This window comes from Felis catus, chromosome F2 (genome assembly GCF_018350175.1).
Source record: "Felis catus isolate Fca126 chromosome F2, F.catus_Fca126_mat1.0, whole genome shotgun sequence".
Lineage (NCBI taxonomy): Eukaryota > Metazoa > Chordata > Mammalia > Carnivora > Felidae > Felis > Felis catus.
Window position 1 is genome coordinate 27,087,144 of NC_058385.1, and position 22,217 is coordinate 27,109,360.

The 22,217-nt window shown below is 35.5% G+C and overlaps 1 long non-coding RNA gene across 2 annotated transcripts in view; it reads right to left on the reverse strand.

Moving 5' to 3' along the window:
* The window catches only part of LOC102900150, a 65,735-nt gene extending 43,844 nt beyond the window's left edge, over positions 1-21,891 (reverse strand). Inside the window, exons 1-3 of one of the 2 annotated variants that reach the window (XR_002739575.2) lie at positions 20,586-21,889; positions 16,523-16,585; positions 12,530-12,649 (exon numbers count right to left, since the gene is read on the reverse strand). This is a non-coding gene — a long non-coding RNA (uncharacterized LOC102900150). Of the gene's footprint in view, positions 1-8,404; positions 12,650-16,522; positions 16,586-20,585 lie in introns of those variants that run through there. The other variant, XR_006592308.1, reaches the window with a different exon arrangement.
* Between the last annotated feature and the right edge of the window lie 326 nt (positions 21,892-22,217).

Consider the following 22,217-nt stretch of genomic DNA (forward strand, 5'->3'; position numbering starts at 1 on the left):
TCACAGTCTCGGGGTTTGTGGGTTCCAGCCCAGCATCAGGCTCTGTGCTGACAGCTCAGAGCCTGAAGCCTGCTTTGGATTCTGTGTCTCCCTTTCTCTCTGCCCCTCCCCAGCTCGTGCTCTGTCTCTGTCTCTCTCTCAAAAATAAGTAAACATTTAAAAAATTAAAAAAAAAAAAGAATATGCAGCCATATCCAGACATTTGTATAGAAATGACAGAAGCATGTAAATTACTTTTTTTTAGATAATTGCAAATATCTTTCTTTTTTTTTATCAAATATCTTTCTATGGTACTATGCCAACACTCTACAAGTGGTAGTTTCTTAACCATACACTATTACATCAAAATCCATTAGTCTGTCTTGCTCTCTGATTGATGAGAGAGTAATTTGTAACTAGTCATTTGCCAAATAAATAACTAGTATTATAAATTGGTACGACTGCCTTGATTTGTGTTGAGCAAATTTATTCCCAATTACTTTTACACCATGAAAAACACTTATCCAGGCAATCTAGGGAGTCCCATGAGCCCCAGGAGAGATACAGAAAGAGTGAAAAGAAACTTGTATTTTAGAAGAGAAGGTGGGGAAACAATTGGAGTCTTAGGACCTGAGACTGTGGACATTAGCAGTGTGTGCCAGCCTCATGTACAAAAGATCAGGTGGATCTAGTCATATTTTAGGGGAAAAAATTTCAGAGGTCAAACTAGTTAAGAATAACCACAGAATAAATCAGCATAAGAACTAGACATCTCTTCCTTATACCAAGATGATATTTCAACAGTTGTCAGACCAGTGGGAAGGAGAAGATTGAAGGTAAGAATCAATAAATGCCCAAGTAGAAATTCATGATTGGCTGAGATAATGATACCTGAAAGAGATGCTTTAAGTCTAGAAGAAATAGTTATTTTCAATGCACAACTTAGGCTTTGATGTTTTCTAGCTTGGTTGTTGTTTATTTGTTTGCTGTTGTTTGCATTCTCCTCAGGGCATAAATAGTGGTTATGAGCAGGATGAAACCAGTTATAAAAGGAGAAACAAAGTGTGTTTTTTAAAAAATGAATAATAAATAATTAATGCAAGGTTTATGATCAATGTAGCCAATCCTTCTTACATATACAACATAAAAATGAGAGATAGAAAAAGTATGAAGATCCATGGACTGGCTTAACTAAACTTTTGTTAAATATGTAAAAACTGTCAAATATATAAAAATAAGCACCCCTGCTCTTATAAACTGCTCAAAAAAGGTCAAATCTACAAGATGAAATTCTGATATGAAATATCTACGTTTTACAGGATACAAATAAAATATTTCTTCATATTTCTAGAAAAAACAATGACCCTCCTCCTCACCTTTTCTGAAATCTGTGTTTCCACTTCAATAATTTAGTAACTCGGGAGCTAGTAACTTGTCAATTAAGAGCTCTGTTAATACAACTTTTTCCTAGTGAAATTTTTTTAAATACAAAAAACAAGTTTTTTATTCAAATAAAGCTTCTCTGTAATTTGCTTCTCAGCTATCTACAATAAACATGCTTTTCATATCAAGAAACTCCATTCTTTGCCAATACTAAAGACTAAGTGCCTAAATGAAATGTTTTGTATATATGCTAACCTTTAAACACCACTTATCTATATATCTATATCTATATCTATATCTATATCTATATCTATATCTATATCTATGTCTATATCTATCTATATCTATGTCAATATCTATATCTATCTAAAATTAGGCTATAAGTAAAGCTCAAAAAAATGCTAATAAGTGCTAACTCAATTTATTTTTATAGTGGTTCATTAAAACTTTTTTAAAGTTTATTTATTTTAAGAGAGAGAGAAAGAACGTGAGTGGGGGAGGAGCGAGAGTGAAGGTCAGAATTCCAAGCAGGCTCCTCGACGTCAGTGCACAGAGCCCACTGTGGGACTCCAACTCACGAAACCATGAGATATGACCTGAGCTGAAATCCAGTCAGATACTTAACTGACTGAGCCACCCAGGCATCCCCATTAAAACTTTTTTAATGTTCTTAATTTATATCCTAGATGTACAAAATAGAATGAGAAGAAGCAGATTCACCTATTATTTTAATTGATTTTGGAATTGTCTTCAGAATATATATACATATACATGTATATACATATATATTTTTTCAGAATATTATATATATATATATATATATATTTGCTATCTTTGAACATGAATGTTAAATTTTAATAAGGCTCAAGAGGTACTAAGTACCTGGAATTCAGTAAATTCTTTGTCCAAAGGATAACCGAATCAGAAATGCTTAAGAGAACCATACAGAAGCTTCTATGAGAAAGTTACGTTTATAAATACACATCAGCAGCGCCTGGGTGGCTCAGTGGGTCAAGCATCAGACTTCATCTCAGGTCAAGATCTCGCAGCCTGTGGGTTCCAGCCCCGCATCCAGCTCTGTGCTGACAGTTCAGAGCCTGGAATCCGCTTTGGATTCTGTGTCTCCCTCTCTCTCTGCCCCTCCCCTGCTTGCTCTCTGTCTCTCTGTCTCTCTCTCTCTCAAAAATAATAAACATAAATAAATAAATAAATAAATAAATAAATAAATAAATAAATAAATACAATCAAATAGATGAAAAACTATGTAATATGCAGAGTGTTATTAAACGATTGATAAGATTGTAGAGTCATGAAGAAACTCTGACTAGAAACTAATACTATCAGTGAATGACCTCTGAGAAAATCTGACAATCTGAAAGTATTTACAGAAGAAGTTAGAAGTAAGATATGTAGGATTTAAATTGTGAAGATCCCAGTAAATAATATCAAGAAGTAAATCATTTCAGGGTTTGAAAACAGCAGTGTACCATAAACATTTGGGTTTACAATCATTACTTAGGCAGCATAGCAAAGGATGGACTGGAGAGAAAGGAAGCTGAAGGAAAAAAAAAATTCATCAGAAAGTTATGCATAAAATGCAGAAGCAAAGAAACTCACACAAAAGTAGTGGAAACTAAAGGAGAAAGATATATTCAAGAGATATTTGAAAGAAGAGTTAATATGACTTGGTGATTATCATATTTCATCAATTTTAAGATGTATAAATTTACATTTTAACATTTCTGAAATCTTATAATGGATGGTGTCTCATAATCACTGAGGTCTATAGGTGGGTATCATGACTTAATTAATTGAAAATATAATTTTCAAAAACATAATGTCATGACTTACATGCAAGTTTAAAATGAATACATGTCAGGGCGCCTGGATGGCTCAGTCAGTTTAAGTGTCTGACTTCGTCTCAGGTCGTGATCTCATGGCTCAGGTCATGATCTCATGGTTCATGAGTTCAAGCCCTGCATCAGGTTCTCTGCTGTCAGTACAGAACCAGCTTCAGATCCTCTATCCCCCACTCTTTTTGCCCCTCCCCAACTCATGCTCTTCCTCCCTCTCTCTGAGAAATAAATAAACATTAAAAAAGAGAACATATCTAAGATTTATTAAATTCCTTAAATGATGAAGAAACCAGTGCAAGATACAAAATCAGTTCAGAGGAGTATGTGAAGAAAAAACATATATGTGTATGCAATCTGGAATGCTGAAATAAATTTGCTAATAGATGCAAAATTGGTTTATATATAATAAAGCAATAAAATGTAATAAGCAGGTTCATCTCTTCAACTAGTCAAAAATTTTATCTCTATCAGACAAAACGCGTTTTTATTTATATGGATAAGAATCACTTGCTTTTTACCTTTTTAAACTACTTAACATCTACCTCAGCAGAGTTGTATAATAGGCTAAATAACAGAAAGAAAAACACATGAGCACACCTCCATATAATCAGATAATCTATAGAGAGTCTACTAGACAATTCCCAGAGCTGCACTGGAAATGATACCTAGTCGGCTCTGTTGGCATGTCGAAGTGCAAACAATGTTTTCAAACAGATATCATTGCCTGATCATACTCAACTATAAAAATTGCCAACACCATAACTTGTGATGAATAGGTGTCAGAGGTTTGAAATGAACTCTCAGAGACCAAACTACTCATGTAATCCCTAGGAATCAAATGGCTGCTTGGTAGGTTGGTAGATCAGGTATATTCAACACCATTTCTGAGCTTCAGTTGATAATTGAAAAGCTGATTCAAGAACTCAACAGCACCACCAATCAACTGCATATAATTGACATCAATATAATACTTCATCAACAATAGCACAAGACACATTCTTCTCAAGGTCATGTGGGACATTCCCCAAGATAGACCACATTCTGAGCCAAAAAAATGCACCTTAACAAGTTTTCAAAAGTAGATATCATACAATGTGTGCTCTCAACCACAATGGAATAAAACTAGAAATCAATAAGGCAAAGATAGCTTGGGAAAATCTCCCAAATACTTACTTGCAGATCAAAACCAAACTTCTAAATACAACATGAGTCAAAGGAAAAATCTCAAAAAAAAATTAATAAATACTCTGAACTAAATGAAAATACAACTTTCAAAACTTACAGGATTCAGCAAAGCAGTTCATAAAGAGAAATTCATAATATTGAATGCACATATTAGGAGAGATCTAAAATCACAAAGAAGATATAAAGATCACAAATAGACATATGAAAACATGTTCAGCATCAAGTATCATCAAGGAATTGCAAATTAAAACAACAAAGAAATTCTGCTACACATCTAGTAGAATGGCCAAAATCCAAAACACTCAAACACCAAATGCTGGCAAATGAGGTGGAACAATAGGAACTCTGTCATTCATTGCTGGTAGAAATCCAAAATGGTACAGCCACTTTGTATGACAGTTTGACAGTTTCTTATAAAACTAAATATACTCTTATCATACTATCCACCAATAATCCTCTTTGGTATTTTCCTAAAGAGTTGAGTTGAAACTTTATGTTCACACAAAACCCTGTACACAAATCTTTATAGCAGTTTTATTCATAATTGCCAAAATTTGGAAGCAATCAAGGTGTCCTTCAGGAGGTGAATGGATAAGATAAACTGTGAAACAACACTGGAATATTATTCAGTGCTAAAAAAAGATGGAGCAATCAAGCCACGAGAAGACATAAAGGAAACTAAAATGCATATTATTAACTGAAAGAAGCCAGTTTGAAAAGGCTACATAAGTATAATTCCAACTATATGACATTTTGCATAAGGTAGTAATGGAGACAGTAAAAAGATCCGTGAGTTCCAGAAGTTAATAGGGAGAAAGGAATGAATAGGTAGAGCAGAGAGGACTTTTAGGGCAGTGAAAATACTCTGTATGACTCTATATTGATGAAAATATGTATCTACATTTGTCAATATCCATAGAATGTACAAAACCAATATTGAGTCCTAACATTAACTGTGTAGGTTCATAGATGGTGATAAACATACCATTGTGGTGTGGAATACCAATAGTGAGAGAGTTTGTGCATGTGTGGGGACTGGGAAACACTTCAGTTTGTTGTGAACACAAAACTTCTCTTAAAAACTAAAGTTTATTATTTTTAAAAAGCTGTCTTAAGAACTCAGCACCAATGACTCAGTTGAGTGTTAATACACAGACTAACAATTCTCAGTTCTGAAGCAGTTCTGAAAGTGCTACTTTGAAGGTTAAATGGTTTTAGAAGTACCTTAAACAAATTAGTTTCCTCATATTTTGTTTTAAATGTAAGTAAGAAAATAATTGACAAAACCAATGCTAACTTAAGTGTGAGAAAATTATTAAATAATATTCTGAGAGAAGAAAGCACTGTATTATTGCTAACAATAGTTTTTTGTACAATATAAGATAAAAACGAATCCCTGACTAGCATTATAGAATTAGATGAAATCTGGTAGTGTAAGAACGAGTGGCAGCTGGATAGGGATTTGGCTACTCATGGTGTCACCAACTAGTTTTATGCCTATAGAAAAAGGAACTTATGGGAAAAGTAAGAGAATTACATTGGTCAGTAAAATATACAATGGAGATATCAGATTAATCAAAACTTAGAAATATCTCCATGGATGGCATGAGAAATGAAAGGCTGCAGATAGATTTGGGAGACATCAGTGTGGATGTAGATAAGATTGTTTAGGAAAAGAATGTAACGAGAAATGAATAGAAACAAGGGTGAGATTTTTATTAACTGAGATATAGATAATTAAGAAGAAGAGAACTATCCAGCATTTAATTGATTAGTAGCTAGGATGGTCATCTAGTTTCCAAGTCACAATCAAAACCAGTCTTTGTGAATAAGTGTTAGACCAGCAGGCAATGAAATATTCTAATTGGCTGTTGGACTTTGATGAATTTTTTCAAATCATAATGATATATTCATTAACATCACTATGCCCAATTAATATCTCAGTTAAAAAAAGTAAAAAATAAAACATTGTAAAATTTTATTCTTTTATTCCTTCTTTTTGCCATATACTCAGAATATGTATTTTGTACATTTTTGTATGCATAATACCTCTTTCTGAAATCATTCCAATCATGCCCCTATGTATTTCCATATCAACTCTTATCATGATGCACTCAAATTTCTTGTTTGTCCATTTTTTCCCCCTTAGAACCCTTGATTCTCAATAGTTCTAACAGTGCTTTATTTACTATTTCACCACCAGAAATGTAGCACAGTGTCTGGCAGATAGCAGGTGCTCAATAAGTGCTGTTTTAACAAATTAACTAATGAACTATTTCTTAGGACTATACTTAGATAGATAAGAGCTATCAAATAGGCTAGAGAAAAAAGAGCAAGAACTTTGACACTACTTACAAGTTAGGTGACCCACAGAAAGCCCCATATTCTTTCCCAATTTCCCCAGTAATAAAATAGAGATGATAACATCACTTATCTTGCAACATGGTTAAAATGAGTACATTTTATATGCAAATATAATTCCTAATTAGTCTGAGCTAATCAACATGCTTTTAAATGGAATTGTATTACAACAATAACAACAACTACAGGAACAAAAGAAAATCTTATCAGTGCATCCCGTTGTGAGTATATAAGCCTTTTTCTTGTTCTTATAAAAAATAGAAATACCTTTATTAGCTAAAATATCCCTAATCCTGGATGATCCCCATTTTGAAATCAATGCTTACAAAAGCTAAATTTGAAGTCAAGACAACAGCTTTCATAAGAATCCTTTTCTTGAGACTGAGATACAAGGTTTACGTACCTGGCACTGTTTTAAGTGAATTAAATGTTATCAATGCTGTTAATCTTCACAAAAGCCCCTGAGATAAACTCCTGTTATTCTCATTTTCACAGATGAGGAAACTGAGATACCCAAAGGTGAACTTATCCAAGTCACAAAATTAAAAAGAGAAAGAGTCAAAATTCTTGGTATTCAAAAAGAATTCCAGAACAGTTTATAGAATGCACTTTTAACCACTGTGCCCACAGCCCTTTCATGGAGAGATATGCAAGACAGAGGTAAGATATAGTTAAATATAAGTTTAATTAGTGGTTGTCTCACAGTTACAAATTCAGATATGCAATAAGTATTCTGATATAGGTCAGAAACTTGGATCTGCATAAATATAGAATAGCATCAAAGAAAGAATAAATAAAATGTTTTCTACATGATAGTTTAAAAAGCAATTCGTATTTTAAAAAATGTGAATGACTCACACAGATATCTAATAGTATTCATTAAACATTCAAGTTGACTGAGCTTCCATCTTCTCTTTGTGTATTTCCCAGTGAGGAGGATAATTCATATATTGTTCTTGAGGAACTTCAATGCCTCCCTTATCCCTCACTCCCCAATTTTTCCTCCAATCTATACCCAGTAGTTATCAATAATAACTCCACCATTTCCCTCTTCCACCTACAAGAACCACACTGTCAGTATTAGCAAACTCAACCTGAGGAGACTTCAAGATCAGTCAAAAGGAATATTGATTATTCTGATCTGATGAGGACCATCCTTTTAGAAAGCACTTGAAGTGTGATGTTATTGAAAAACTGTACTCTTTAGACTTTCACCTACATGTGAGTTACCATTGCATGGCAGTCACAATAGAAAGAGCTATAAAGATGGTAGAAAAGAGATACATAGTGCACTCTTGATCTCAAGTATTCATGAACAGTAGCAAAAACGATAAAAGGAATGTGAATGCATTTTTTTTTTTTACTGTACCGTTTACTTAGGTCAAGCTTGAGTCCAATGGCTCACCCATAACAGCAACAAATAGCTCAAAGCAATCACCAGTGAAGTTTGGTTGCATTATTTATATCTAATGAATCATAACTTAAAGCAGCTATTTAAAAATATCTTAGGGGTGCCTGGGTGGCTCAGTCGGTTAAGCGTCCGACTTCGGCTCAGGTCATGATCTCACAGTCCGTGAGTTCAAGCCCCTCGTCGGGCTCTGTGCTGACAGCTCAGAGCCTGGAGCCTGCTTCAGATTCTGTGTCTCTGACCCTTCCCCTTTTGTGCTCTGTCTCTCTGTGTCTCAAAAATAAATAAACATTAAAAATATTTTAATAGTAGCTCAATTTTTCAACTCTAGGTATCAAAATATTTGGGAAGGTGATCAGACTTGGAAAGTCTCATGGCTTCCTTCATTCCTTCCTTCTCTCCTTCCTTTATTTCCTCCCTCTTTCCCTCTCTCCCTCTTTCCTTCTCTCCTTTCTTCTTTCTTCTTTCTCTCTACTCCCTCTGTCCCCTTCTCCCTTTTCTCCCTCTTCCATCCCCTCTATCCTCTCTTTTAACTTTCTTATTTCTTGGAAAGGATTAGACTCACCACTAGAAATGTCTAAATAGCTACAGTTCTTTCAATGAAATAAAATAATTCTATATATTGCAAATGTCATGTCTCCAATGTTCAAGTAATAGAATTTTTTCTCATTTTGTAATATAAGTACAGTCAAGAAAAAGTAAGCAGCATTGGTTACTTTTTCAAAATAAAAGGGAAATGTAAATTTGAAAATCTGGAAATGTTTTCCTTTTAACTTCTTGAACATCTGATGAAAATCATCAAAGGAAGCAATTCATTGCTACAAAATTCCTACTATCTTGTTGAAAAACACACATTTACTAATTATTATAAAATAATGTGAGTCTTGGAATTGACTATGTAATATTTTATGTATTAAAATTGTTTTAGAAATAAAATCCTACAAGTTTTTAAGTTAATAGTATATAGATTGCAATGTTACTGAAGATACAATAGCCATATGAAAAATCATAATAAACATCTTAGCATGAACTGCATGCATAACCCTATTTTAGCATAAGTACTTGCTGAACTCACCATATTATAAGGCAAGTATTGTGACTTTATTTCAGAAATGTGGAAAAGCAGTTTGCTATTCTCTCCCACATTCTCTGGGTTTTTATAGGCCAGTTCACTTTGTCTCCACTGTGAAATACCTTAAAAGGTAATAAGGTATTCTGATGTAGTAGTAATTTATTATACCCGTTAATCTTGTAAAATTGCCCTTTGCATGTAATAATTTGTTATTCTTTTATTAGACCTTCTTCTGCATACTGTGTTTATCATAAAGATGTCACCATTGTGATGCCTAGCAACCATTACAATGTTCTGGAGGTGTTTGCATATATTTTCCTGGGGGAGAGATCTGCGTGGTCCCTGCATGGGAGAGCTGTCAGTGTATTCTGATGTATGAGGATAAAAGGAGCCCCTGCTGCAGACTCCAATAAGCTCAAGTCACAGCCTGAAAGCAGTGACTTGGGCATCACTATACCGTGTTAGAAAATGTGTCAATTATCACATGGACCGCCTAAGGGTATTGCCTGGGTCTAGGTCATAAAACCATCAAGACTGAAGGGAGAAAAAATTGATGAAGAAGTAAGTTGAGTTAATTGATAACAAGGAAGCCTGTATATGGAATGTTCATTGTAACTTGAGACCCCCCAATTTTTGTCTGAGAAGCTTTCCTGTGGATGATCCCATGAGTAAAACTAAAGCTGTCTATCTTCTCCGACATAAAGTATGTATAACTGGCATTTTAGGCATTTCCTAAAAGCCAGTAGGTAGTTGTCAAACTAGTCAAGAAGCCATAAAAATAAAAATAAAATCATGCTAATAATGTTATAGTTGTTTTTGCTATTATTGTGATTCTTAATATACAGTGCTATTGTTTATATGTGAATACAGTGGGGACCACTTAGATATGTAGCCTAGGGCTTAAGTCATGAAAGCTTTATGCACCACTTATGTAGGTTTCTGTGCAGTTTACTCAGGGAAAAGGGAAAATACATATTTTTCACACATTTGCAGGGGTTTCTAAGTTAGTTCAATGAGCCCCTTTTCAAATTTCCTTGCGTTCCCTTGAATTACTGATAATATTTAAGGTATTTGTATCAGATGTGTTCCTTTAAGAAACCACTCTTCACTAGGCATGGGAATAAGCATTAAAGAAACCAGCTGTTTAAATAGGGTGCCAAAACTTACCACTTGGTCAGTTTTGCTAAAAATTTTAATTTTTATTACACAACAAATCATTAGTTTTAAGTATATATTGAGGAGACAGTTTGCTCAAAATAGGCAGCAAGCCACACATAGATCCTGAGGTACCCAGGATTACTGCCTCAGACTTTTCAAAAGCACATCCTTTTCAAAATAACATTGTTAGTACAGAGGCACACAGGCCAGAAAATTATCCATCATTTTACTGGTGCTAAACAAAAAAGATTCTTCTAAACTAAATTTTCAGTTTTATATATAAAAAACTATAAAAAGACATGGCCTCTCTCACTTAAAATATAATAGACGCATTTTTCATGAGAGTGATGTTAATAGTGATGATAATTATAAGCAATATTTCCCAGTATAGATTTGTTTTCTGGCACTGGATGCTTTCTTTGAAAGTAAAACCAAATATTGAGTTAAAAGAAGCCATATCAGAAAAAAAGAAAAACAAAAATGAGCTTCATTAAGATGTTTAACTAAAACCTTTATTTCTTTAACTGGAAGCATGTTCTTACTACCAGCCAGTATTCCAGTGAAGTGGACAGACGTTTTATTAAGCCTTATCTCTCATCTATTCTATTTTTGCATAAATTGGTACAATTTTTCTATGTGTGCAAGGACAGCAATGCAATCTTCCAAAGAGATAGTTTAAGTTTTTTATTTATACACTACATGGCAAGTAGGAAGATGACAGTCTCTGGAATCTATAGACTTACCTTTGCTACAAGCTAGCTATGTACCTGTCAAAGTTATAGAAGCCTTGGGTTGCATATCAAAAAAAAAAAAACGTTTAATATGGTCATACCTGCTGCAAACACTACTACTATGAAAACAAGTGGAATAACTGCTGTTAAAATATTTCAGAACAGGCAGTACGACAAAATATTACTTCTAATTGTCCACATTAGGCTTAAATTATAGTCCATCACTATTACATATTACTATTATTTTCAAAGTACACTCAATTATTAACTGCCTAGGACTTTTAAAACAGACTAAAACTTTCTTTTGATAGCTAAGTAAGTTAAGAAAAGAAGGGCTATTCCAAATAGATATCAGGTTATCAATTTACCATTTTTTCTTCCTTTATTATAATTAGAGGAATTTGTTCTGAAATGGAATGGATTATAAGGCTATTCCACAAATATATGAAAATTCCAAATTTTGGCCGGAACTATAGGTCATGAGATAAGATACAATTCAGGTTCAGTATCTTCGGAGGGATTCCACATACAGGGAGTAAAAGCAGAATGGGGTGGGGAGGGTAGTAATTTAAATTGAAACTGTTTCAAGGATAATATTATATCACATTCTATTAGAAAATAATAGCAAGAATGGTCCCTGGGCACTAAAATGTAATTGGGCCTGCTCTAATAATACGGGGTGTGGAAAATACACTTTAAAACTGACCTGAGTTGTTTGCTGTGGTTTTCAATGAAGAGTTTCCTTTATCTTATTGCAACAAATTTATCTTCTAGGAATATCACAGGAAAGAAATAGGCAACTCTTCAAACAAGATAAATAGAAACTTTTTAATGAAAACTTCTGTATCTCAGGTTTATAACAATACCCATTCGTTTGTACATGTGACATCATAGCTCATGAAAAAGGACTTCAGGCAGAAGAGCCATATTCTCTTAGATAATAAATAAAAAATGTGCTGATATCCAGACTGGGAGTAACCCTCTTGACCAGAGCAGAATTGCTCCTGTATTAGCTCTATACTAACTCACAGAATGCAAATAATAAGGAATACAACCTGGTTAATTAGTTGGAATTAGATGCAGCTCAAGTGACAGAAATCCAAAATGAAAGTAGATAAAATAAAGCCACTTGTTTCATTCTTTCACATAAGCAAAATCTGGGGAATTGAGTGCTCTTATGTGTTCCAAGATTAAAAGGAATCTGGATATTATGTCATCAACATGTAGCTTTTACCTCATTGTCCAAAAAGACTCTTCAAACTCCAACATCCCAAATTCACATTCCAACTGGAGGCAAAGTTGAATGATATGAAATTGTGCATCACTGAGGATAAAAATAGAAGCTACTGATATATACTCCCAAGACACAAAGAATAAACATTTTTGTTTTCCTTACATTCATCAATCCAGGTTAATTTAGCTGGCTGCTCTTCACTTCTGTGTCCACTAAGGAACATGGATTCCTTCTTCCTTTCTTCTTCTTCATCATTCCTAGTTTTAGTTTATACAGCTGAACCTGGAACATAGACATGTCCACCTTGAAACTCACGTGAAGGGGAAAAAGTAGAACACATGAACAATTTTTCAAGTCCTACATCTAGAAGTGACACAAATTAATCATTTTACTCATCTTTTGTTGGCAAGAATATCATTATATGGGTACACTTAGAAGTGGGGGGCGCCTGGGTGGCTCAGTCAGTTGAGCATTTGACTCTTGATTTCGGCTCAGGTTATGATCCCAGGGTCATGGGATCACGCCCCACAAAGGGCTCCAGGGTGAGCATGGAGACTACTTATGATTCTCTCTCTCCCTCTGCCCCTCCCCTCTCTCACATATGTGTTTTCTTTATCTCTCTAAAACAAAACAAAACAAAACACAAACAAACAAAAAAGAAGTGATTAAGGGAGGGTAAGGCAGTATCGGCCTGAGCATCTACCTCCCAGCTACAAATTTATTATTATGGAAAAATAAAAAACAAATTTTGCTTTTTATTTAGAAGTCTGCTCTATTCAAAATGGTCTATACATTCTTTTTCAAGTCACATATAACTGACACACACCAAACTTTCACTTTCTGGAACATAGTTGTATTTCTATAAAGAAATACTAAGGAACACATTATTTGAAACTTAAGACTTTAAAAAAAGAGGACAAAGAGTTATGAGATGAGATAGGCATTATTGTGATTAGTGCATGAGGAAAAAGCAATTTCCATAAGGATGACATTAGGAATGACAAATGAAGAAATGATATAGAGAAGGGTGAGGTAAGTGAGTTGTAGCAGAGTCAGAGATGTGGCCTGGGACAAAATCATGAGGATCTTTGAGGCCACACTGAGGATGTCACATTTTATTCTGAGATGTGAAGCCCTGAGATGACCCTGAGCACAGAAGTTACTGATTTTTCTTTTGTCACAATAGGGCTAATCTAGCTGCAAAGTGACTAGTTAGGAGGATATTACAGTAGTCCAGAAGAGGAAGGATGATGTTGGCCTTGCGATGTGGTCAGATACTAGACAAAGTCTGCTGACGGTTTGGATGCGGTGGGCAAAACAATAAAAGAAATCTCAAGTACTTTGAAGCAACTGGTAGAATGGATGGAGACACTATGGACTGGCAAGGGAAACTGGCAAAGGATAAGCAGTGGCAAAGGATAAGCAGACGAACCCAGGAGTTATATTTGGAACATGTTAAGTCTGAGTTGCAGATTTCTATCTGTGTTAACTTGAGCAAGTAACTATAGCCCACATTTCTTACCTATAATTTGAGAATAATAATATTATCAACTTCATGGAGTTATTATGAGGACTAAATTAGTTAAGACACGTAAACCTTTAGAATAGTGACTACAACATAATAATGGCACAATAGGGCTAAACAACAGAAAAATATAAATGCCAAAGAGAGATCATTGGGAGGGAAGTTGGGCATGTGAGTCTAGATTCAGACAGGCAGTCTTGGGCTAAGGGTAGAAATGTGAGGGCTCTAGCATCTGGGTGGTATTTAAAGCTCTAGGAGTGATGGAGATGACTTAGGAATTGAGTGTAGATAGAAAACTAAGGAGCTCAGATGCTTAGATTGAGAAATCAATCCAGCGTTTGGAAGTGAGGAAAAATGAAGCAACCTGGAAAAGAAAACTAAAAAGAAGTAACCAGTGAGGGCATAGGAGATCCCAGTGAATAGGATGTAAGACTTTGTGTTTCCAACTTGACATACAGTGGGCCCAAAGGACCAAGACTAAATTAATAAATGGAATAAAGTGATATTTTCTTAGTGTAGTGCTGAAGTTAAAGGGACTGGTATTACACAGACATAATTGGCTGTAACTGAACACATATTGACAAAATGTGACTCCACCCCTTATTTCACATTGCCTCAGAAGCATTTGTTTAAAAATGTACCGGGGCGCCTGGGTGGCGCAGTCGGTTAAGCGTCCGACTTCAGCCAGGTCACCATCTCGCGGTCCGTGAGTTCGAGCCCCGCGTCGGGCTCTGGGCTGATGGCTCAGAGCCTGGAGCCTGTTTCCGATTCTGTGTCTCCCTCTCTCTCTGCCCCTCCCCCATTCATGCTCTGTCTCTCTCTGTCCCAAAAATAAATAAAAAACGTTGAAAAAAAATTAAAAAAAAAATAAAAATGTACCTTAAAATTTTGTCAGAAATGTATATCGAGACTACATGTTTATAGTCTCCAAAAGTCATCATGACATATGTTCACATATAGTGTTCTAGCACCACCATATTCTATAACATGTCAAAGATCACCAGAGGGGTTTCTCTCTAACACATTCAGCTCTACTTCATGATCTTTCTTTTATTGTATTTAACCTTATTATTAGAAGCTCATTCCAATAATAGAGAAGGGAGAAGTAAGATTAAATATATTTATATCTGTTTTGGTCTTACCTTGCCGTTGCATACCTTGCAATCATTCTGGGATTCAGAACCTCTTGAATATTTAGTTCAAGGAAAAACTGAAAGCCATTATTTTTCAAAATAAAAAATAGTTTGGGTTTTGATTTGAAGCGAAGGTTAAGTTGTAGCCTATCAAATCAGTTTTCTCAATATCGGGTGTTGTGCTTTAGAGGTAAAAGCCATGTAGTCTAAACAATTTTACATTTTCTTGACAAAACATTTATGTCATATCATGGTAGCTTAAAGGGTCTGAGTCCAAAATGGAATGGACTAGAACTAACTAGTAAGTTAGGCATGATTGGGAAATGTTATTTTCCTTCAGAAGGGCAAGAATTCAATTTAATTTTCTAGAAAAGGTAATTTAGAAGTAATACTGCAGTATCTATGTTCATGCAAATGTAAGCAAACCAAACACATGCATGACACATGCACACACACACACACACACGCGCACACACACACATACACACTTTTAACATATTTGTAAAAGGTGAACGAGGACAGGAAAGGACACTGTAAGAAACAGTAAGATCAGACCGGTGACATTTAATTTCCAATAGCACATTGCCAGAGATAGAACATAAGGATAAATATTTAAGTTACATGTAATGTTATAGACCAAGAGCTCTGTTTCTCTAATCAAAACTAGTACAGGGATCTGCCAGTTGCTCAACCTCATGACCTAAGGTGATAGAAGATTCATAGCAAACTAAAACCAGCTGGATAGATGTGTAGAGTACACACAGCTGACTCCAAATCCTTGAATGGATGTACAAACACAAATATGCATGTGTACACTGTGCGTCTGCTTCCTGTCAACTGCCCTCATTAGGTGGGATAAAGGCTCAGGCACACGTTTAATATAATTGCTAGTAAATATGGTAACTATTTTCTTCTACTAAAGTTACAAAATTCTTTGAATTTTATATCAGGGACTAAATTTGTAATGGAAGATGATGTTTGATGGTGTTTAAATGCAGAGTATGTCACTTTATAAAGCATAGGCCTCTTTTAAGTTATTTTTTTTTAACTTCTTGACATGTGTCACAATTTGGAATTCTGCTCTCATGGGATAAATGCCAGATTACATGGTGTAGTATTTTTATCCTCTGTACTTTCGCTGTAGAAGCATACAACATCAAAGGAGAGGCACATCACTCACATCAGCAGAAAATGGAATAGGACTATAATATGCTGGCTTTGATCTTGCCTTCTCGTAATTATCTTGGCTGCATGCATGCATTGAGAGTAAGATTTGAATTAATAAGGCCAAGAAATCTTAGAAAATGTAAGAGGTATCCCTGAATATAAACCTCACCTATCTTCAACATGATAGATTGCAGTGAAGTCTACCCAGTTGTGAGTTGTTAATTTAAAGCATTAATCGTGAAATGTTTTTTTCTCTTAAAACTTGTCACTGCTATATTTAAGACAGCAACGCTGGCAATTAAGACATAATCACTTTTAAGTTCAACTCACCTCTAAGAAAGAATATTTACCTAACGTTCATCTGGTTTCATGTGGGTTTTCACACCACAGGACCTAGGGTAAAAATCATTAAATGTCTTTTTTTTTTACGTCATCATTGCAGTTCAGTCCACTCATTACAAATTACTAGAATATTGCCTCAGGAAAGATATTGCTTTTGATATGGAAAGCAAATCAAATCATCAACATCTACATAGGATCTATAGACAGAGTATGGGGATATTATATTCTGAGCTAGTCTCTTCATTTTCCTATTTGCTTGTTTACCAGTGTCGATTGTCATATTGGCTGAGAGGATTCTATCTTCCCCTACATGAGTAAAAATTACCCTGTGTATTGGAGGTTAATAAGGTGGCTATGTTTCAGAAACATCAAAGGCCAACACACTCTAGAGATTAGAGAGAATTCGGCAGCAAAATATTTCTGCAATACGTGAGGATTCAATTCCCTTTGTACCTGATTAGCTACCACACATGAGAGGCGTAGCCCTCTGTCGACACCAAATAGTAGGTGTTTCACTCACATAAAGATGTCTCACAAGACATTGTGTACTGTCCTAACTGGAGACTGCTTCACCTACAGTAATTTCAAGATTATTCTTATAAACTTGTTAACAAATCTGTACCTGAAATAAATTAGAACCAAGGTATTCCATTTTTATGCACTAAATGCAAGTTAAATGCACATGAATAGAGCCATTAGATTGAATAATATGGAAGTCAGTCTCAGTTCCCCTCAAAACCTTATACCAAAAGAAAAGAAAAAAAAAGATGTTCTAAATCTTAGAAAGCAGGGTTAGAAGCCATTTGTGTAGCAAACTGACAAAAGAACAAATTTCTCTGAACAAACGTTTCCTCTCAGGATTTAAAATAGCTCCTGATTCTCTCTAATGACCCAAACTCATTTTGTAATAAATTAGTGTTGAGAAATAAAGAATTTCCTTCCAAGAAAACAGCAGCCACAACTTTCATATTTTTTTTCAGTGTTGTGAATTCTAGTTTGTGGTATAAACAGTAATAAAAGCATTTGCTTCCTAAAAGTGGTGTTCGATTCTATCTAGTGACTTTCCGAGAGAGCTAAATATACAGGATACTCTTTCACTGATGCTCCTATATACTAGGCCGGGAAAGCTGAAAATAAAAAGCATTGCAGAGTTGTGATAAGGAATGATACATATTCTTGTCTCCCATTGCAGACTTCCCATATCCCTGGTTTGTGCTTTGACGTGGTGTGTTTGCCTCTGTTTGGTTATCTGTAGAGTGGGCTAGGAGCCAAACAAGAATTCAATTCCAGTGGAAAGGGAAGCTTTGTTTGTACCCCACCTCCTGAAGTGCTGACAAGCAAGAAACCAATCATTCTCCTAAGTATGTGCTAGCTTCCCATGGAGGTTTTATTTTTCACTCTGGGTAAAATGAGAAATGTTGGAAGTTTACAGACCAACAATTAGCTAACCCAAAGTAAGCATCTAGTCTTTAGTAACAGGAAAGCATCTTAAAGGAGAGGTCGATCTTGTCACCACTGGAGTTAAAACGCTGGAGGAACTTGCTAATTTAGGGGAGAAAAAGGCATGTGAGCAGGTGTACCACCACAATCAGAAATATTCTTAAAACAAAAGAAAGAGCACAAGTATCATTAGGTAGGCTATCTATATCCAAAGAAGGAGTAAGCCTCAGCAATCAGAGTTGGCCTCTTGTTGCAAAATTCATATGGTCTCAGTAGCTTGCGGCCCTGCCAACCAAAATTCTAAAAACTGTTTTTTTTCCCCCTCTCCCACATCGCCCAAGTTCCTTGCAGTCTTAAGTGTTGGAGAAAAGGTCACCAGAGTTAAAGCAGTGGCTGGGAGGACTTCCCATATAAGCAAAGCCCATTCCCAGTGGCTGTTACATGTTCATTTTTCCAGCTGAATGAAATCCAACAAGAGCAGGCTTGGATTCAGGCTCACATCAGTCCAGTCCCTTCAGCGGGGCCTGGATATTAAAGTAGGGGTGATTTAGGGAGCTGTGTGTGTCGGCATCCATCAGCCAAGAAGCGCAAAATACTGCTCAGATCTGGGAAGCCCTTCAGCTTGGCCGCGTGCTCTCACCACTGCCTAAGAGTATTTGAGCACAAGATTTCTTTCCTTGTGCATTGAATGATTGTGGTGCACTCTTCGAACAGAAGGAAATATAAGACATCCAGAGTGGTTTAAGAACACCAAAGCTTCCTTCTCTGGTTTTTACTTGAACATAAAGTATATTTAAAATGCCTAAAGTTATTTTATACCAGAAATGTACAGATTCCAATATCAGCACCAGATATAAAAGTAAATTATTTCAGTAATAGAACGTTGTGGTGCAAAAACTCCTCGACAAACAACAGCTCCTTCATGATCTCTAAGCCTATCAATTACATTTTATTATTTCTCTGAATTGTGGCATTGAAAAAATTTTAGTGTTAGGTTGTTTATAGCACTTGCATATTTCTTCAGAATGCCTAAAACAAAGAGACTTTCCTGCAAATGACAGACTGTAATTTCCATATTTCAACAAATCTCTTTCATTTCCTAAATAAACAACAGAAATTTCTATCTGAGGTCCCTGTGACCTGATGACTCAGCCAGTAATTCAAACTCCTAGTGCCTCATGCAAGCAACATTTTGGAGAACCGTGGATTTAAGGGTTGTGCTGGAAAAAACAGCCATTTCAGAAAGACAGTGGGTGAATTTTCATTCCCATTAAAAGTATTCCCATATAGGGCTGATATTTGACTCACTTGTTTTCTGTCAATAATTTCGGGAGAGACAGAACTGATTAGAAGCTTCAACTCCAGTATTTACATCTCTGACTTTGCCCATACATTTCACTTAAAATATAGACACCAGGGACATTCTATTCTGAGCTATGTAAGGGGAAGGGTGTGTTACTGTTTTATTATTGCTGCCAACCACATGGCATAATTTCACAGGTGTGATTATTACCCTGATCCCGGGCTTTTCTATTGAATTAAATATTGCAGACTTCTGTTTCCACACCAGCTAAGGTAACTTTTTTTTTGTAATTTTACCAATAATACAGTCTATCAAAATAATTAAACATAAATTCAAGGTAAAAAGAGATTGTAATTTTTTTTAAATGTTGAATCCTGACCTGAAGTGAAAAATGTTAATAAATACAAAAACATTGTTGCCTCTCCAACTGTCAGGATTATGCTACTAAAAGATGCATGATAATCGTATTAAAATCTCAAGACAATTGTGACTTTATAAAAAAATAGAACTAGAAAGTTTGAGATCAGGAATATATATGCATGAAAACTACATACAAGTATTTTATGTTTCTTAAATGAAAACAGGGAATAGTAAACTAAATAAAGAGAAGAGCTATGAGGAGTTATGCATTTTGAAATATTTACAATTAATTGTTATTTGCTAAACATTGGAAAATTTTTCAGGAATTTTTTTCTACAGAATTTAAGTAGAAATCCTTATAAATCTGTTCCAGTTAGTGTCTTATCTGGCAGGCTATGTGCATAATGCCAAAATGCTTCATTTACCTCATTACCTGGGATACACAGAGGTTTGTATCCTGCCTCTTTGGGCCTAATATAGTTTTTGAGAAACACCAAGTAACAAAAATATTTGATGTGAAGTAAAGGCTTTAGGTGATCCTTAGTTAACCTATACAACTCAACAGGTATTTCTCAAACACCCTCAAGAGACACTGGCTTTACTTGTGATATCTTTTGCCACAACAGTCATGGACCCTCTAACTGACTGCTAGCTCATTCTATCTGAAGTCAGAATCAGTCCAAAAGCAAGGTTCTCTCTTTTTCTTCTCTGCCTCACACCTTGCATCTAGTATAGCTGACACTTAATAAGTAAAGTACATAATTAGAAAGAATACAGAAAGATCACTTTATGTAAACAACGTAAATGTATTAAGCAAAAATAAAAGTTTTTCAACCAGTATGGATGCAATGGTGCAGTCAATAAACACAGTTAAGCAGTCAAAAAATAATAATACACACTTTCCATTTCTCTTGTATCTCAGTGTAGAAAATACTAATATGGACTTACCTGTAATGGTCAACCATACTTGTAAATGTCTCCATTCCATGCTTTTGAATTCTTACACAGACTATAAGTACTACAGATTCTCTAATGGATCTGGTTATCCACAAAGACTGAGAATATTTTTGTTAGAAAACCCTCAACTTGGGGGCGTCTGAGTGGCTTCGTAAGTTAAGCGCCTGACTCTCAATTTTGGCTCAGGTCATGATCTTGTGGTTCTGGGGATGGAGCCCTCATCAGGCTCTGCACTGACAGCATGGAGCCTGCTTGGGATTTTCTCTCCTTCTCTCTCTGCCCCTCTCCTGCTCTTGCACTGGCTCTCTCTCTCTCTCTCTTTGAAAATAAATAAATAAACTTAAAAAAAATAAAGAAAAGAAAACCCTCAACTTGGCCTGAAACTTGATGTCAGGCTGTGGCAAGGTTGTAGAAGCAAATGCTGTCTTCTTAATCTGAGTACTCTTTACTTTCTCTGCAAGTAAACCAGCAAGTAATTCCTAAGGAATTTTGGTAACATTTGCCTTGATTTGGCAATGTCTTTTGTTTGGGGTGTGGGAAGCAATTTCTAAATGACCTCAATTTTTTTCAGATCACATGCCTATCATTCCTGGTCGTCTTTGTAAAGCAGATCATATATGTTCCTGTGAGTCCTTTCAGATTTCAATTGCTCATTTACATATGCTCTGAGATCTATAATCTTACCAAGTCTATTGCTATTCAGTTCACAAAATATTGTTTCAGATAGAAACACTTGACCTCTAAGAAGAGTCAGTGAAAAAGATGAATGTTGTACTTGACCTTACAGTGCTTAGTGTCTAGCGAGAAACACAGAAAAGTAAACAAAAAAATCAAAACACACTATAATAAAGTCTATGTTAGGTATAATATAGGATTTCAAGGAAGCATATCACCTAATCCAAATATGGAGGTTCAGAGATGTCTTCTTAGAGAAAGTAGAAGTCTAAATTGAAGTCTGAAGGATCAAATGAAACCTGAGGTAAGTTTGAAAGTAGACTGGCTCATTGGAGGGTGGAGCAGCGGGGCTATAAGGTAAAAAACTTGGATGATCGGGAGAGTGCTCTAAACAAAAGATTCCACATAAGGGTCCTAAGGCAGGAGGGAACAACTGCAAGGGTCAGTATGTTGGAGAGGAGACATCTGGAATCAAGTAACACAGAGTCTTGAAAGTGACATGGAAGTATTTAGACTTCAGTCTAAGAGCAACAGAGAGCTGTTGGAGGAGATTCTAGGAGAGTGGTGACAGGACAAGATTTGTGTTTTAGGAAAATCACTTTGATAGGGGCGTGTGCATAGCAGATGGGAAGAAGATAAGACAGAGAGGACAGTAAAGTAACCGTGATCTGGCTGAAGATGGACTTTACCCAGGAAGTGGGGCACACTATGCTCTGGCCCTGGAGAGCAGCGATAAGAACGTACACAGACAGACAGATATTTTTGAGTCAGTATCTGAGTGCCTATATTTTCTTTAAAAAAAAAAGCTGTTATAATATATTAATAGGGTTACGTGTTAAATAGAGTTAAAAGATCAGACTGAAGATTAGAAAATATGAATATGTTCGGTAGCAGTCTTCAAAGCTGCGGGGGTTTTTCCAATAGTTCATTCAGTAAAACGGGTATGTA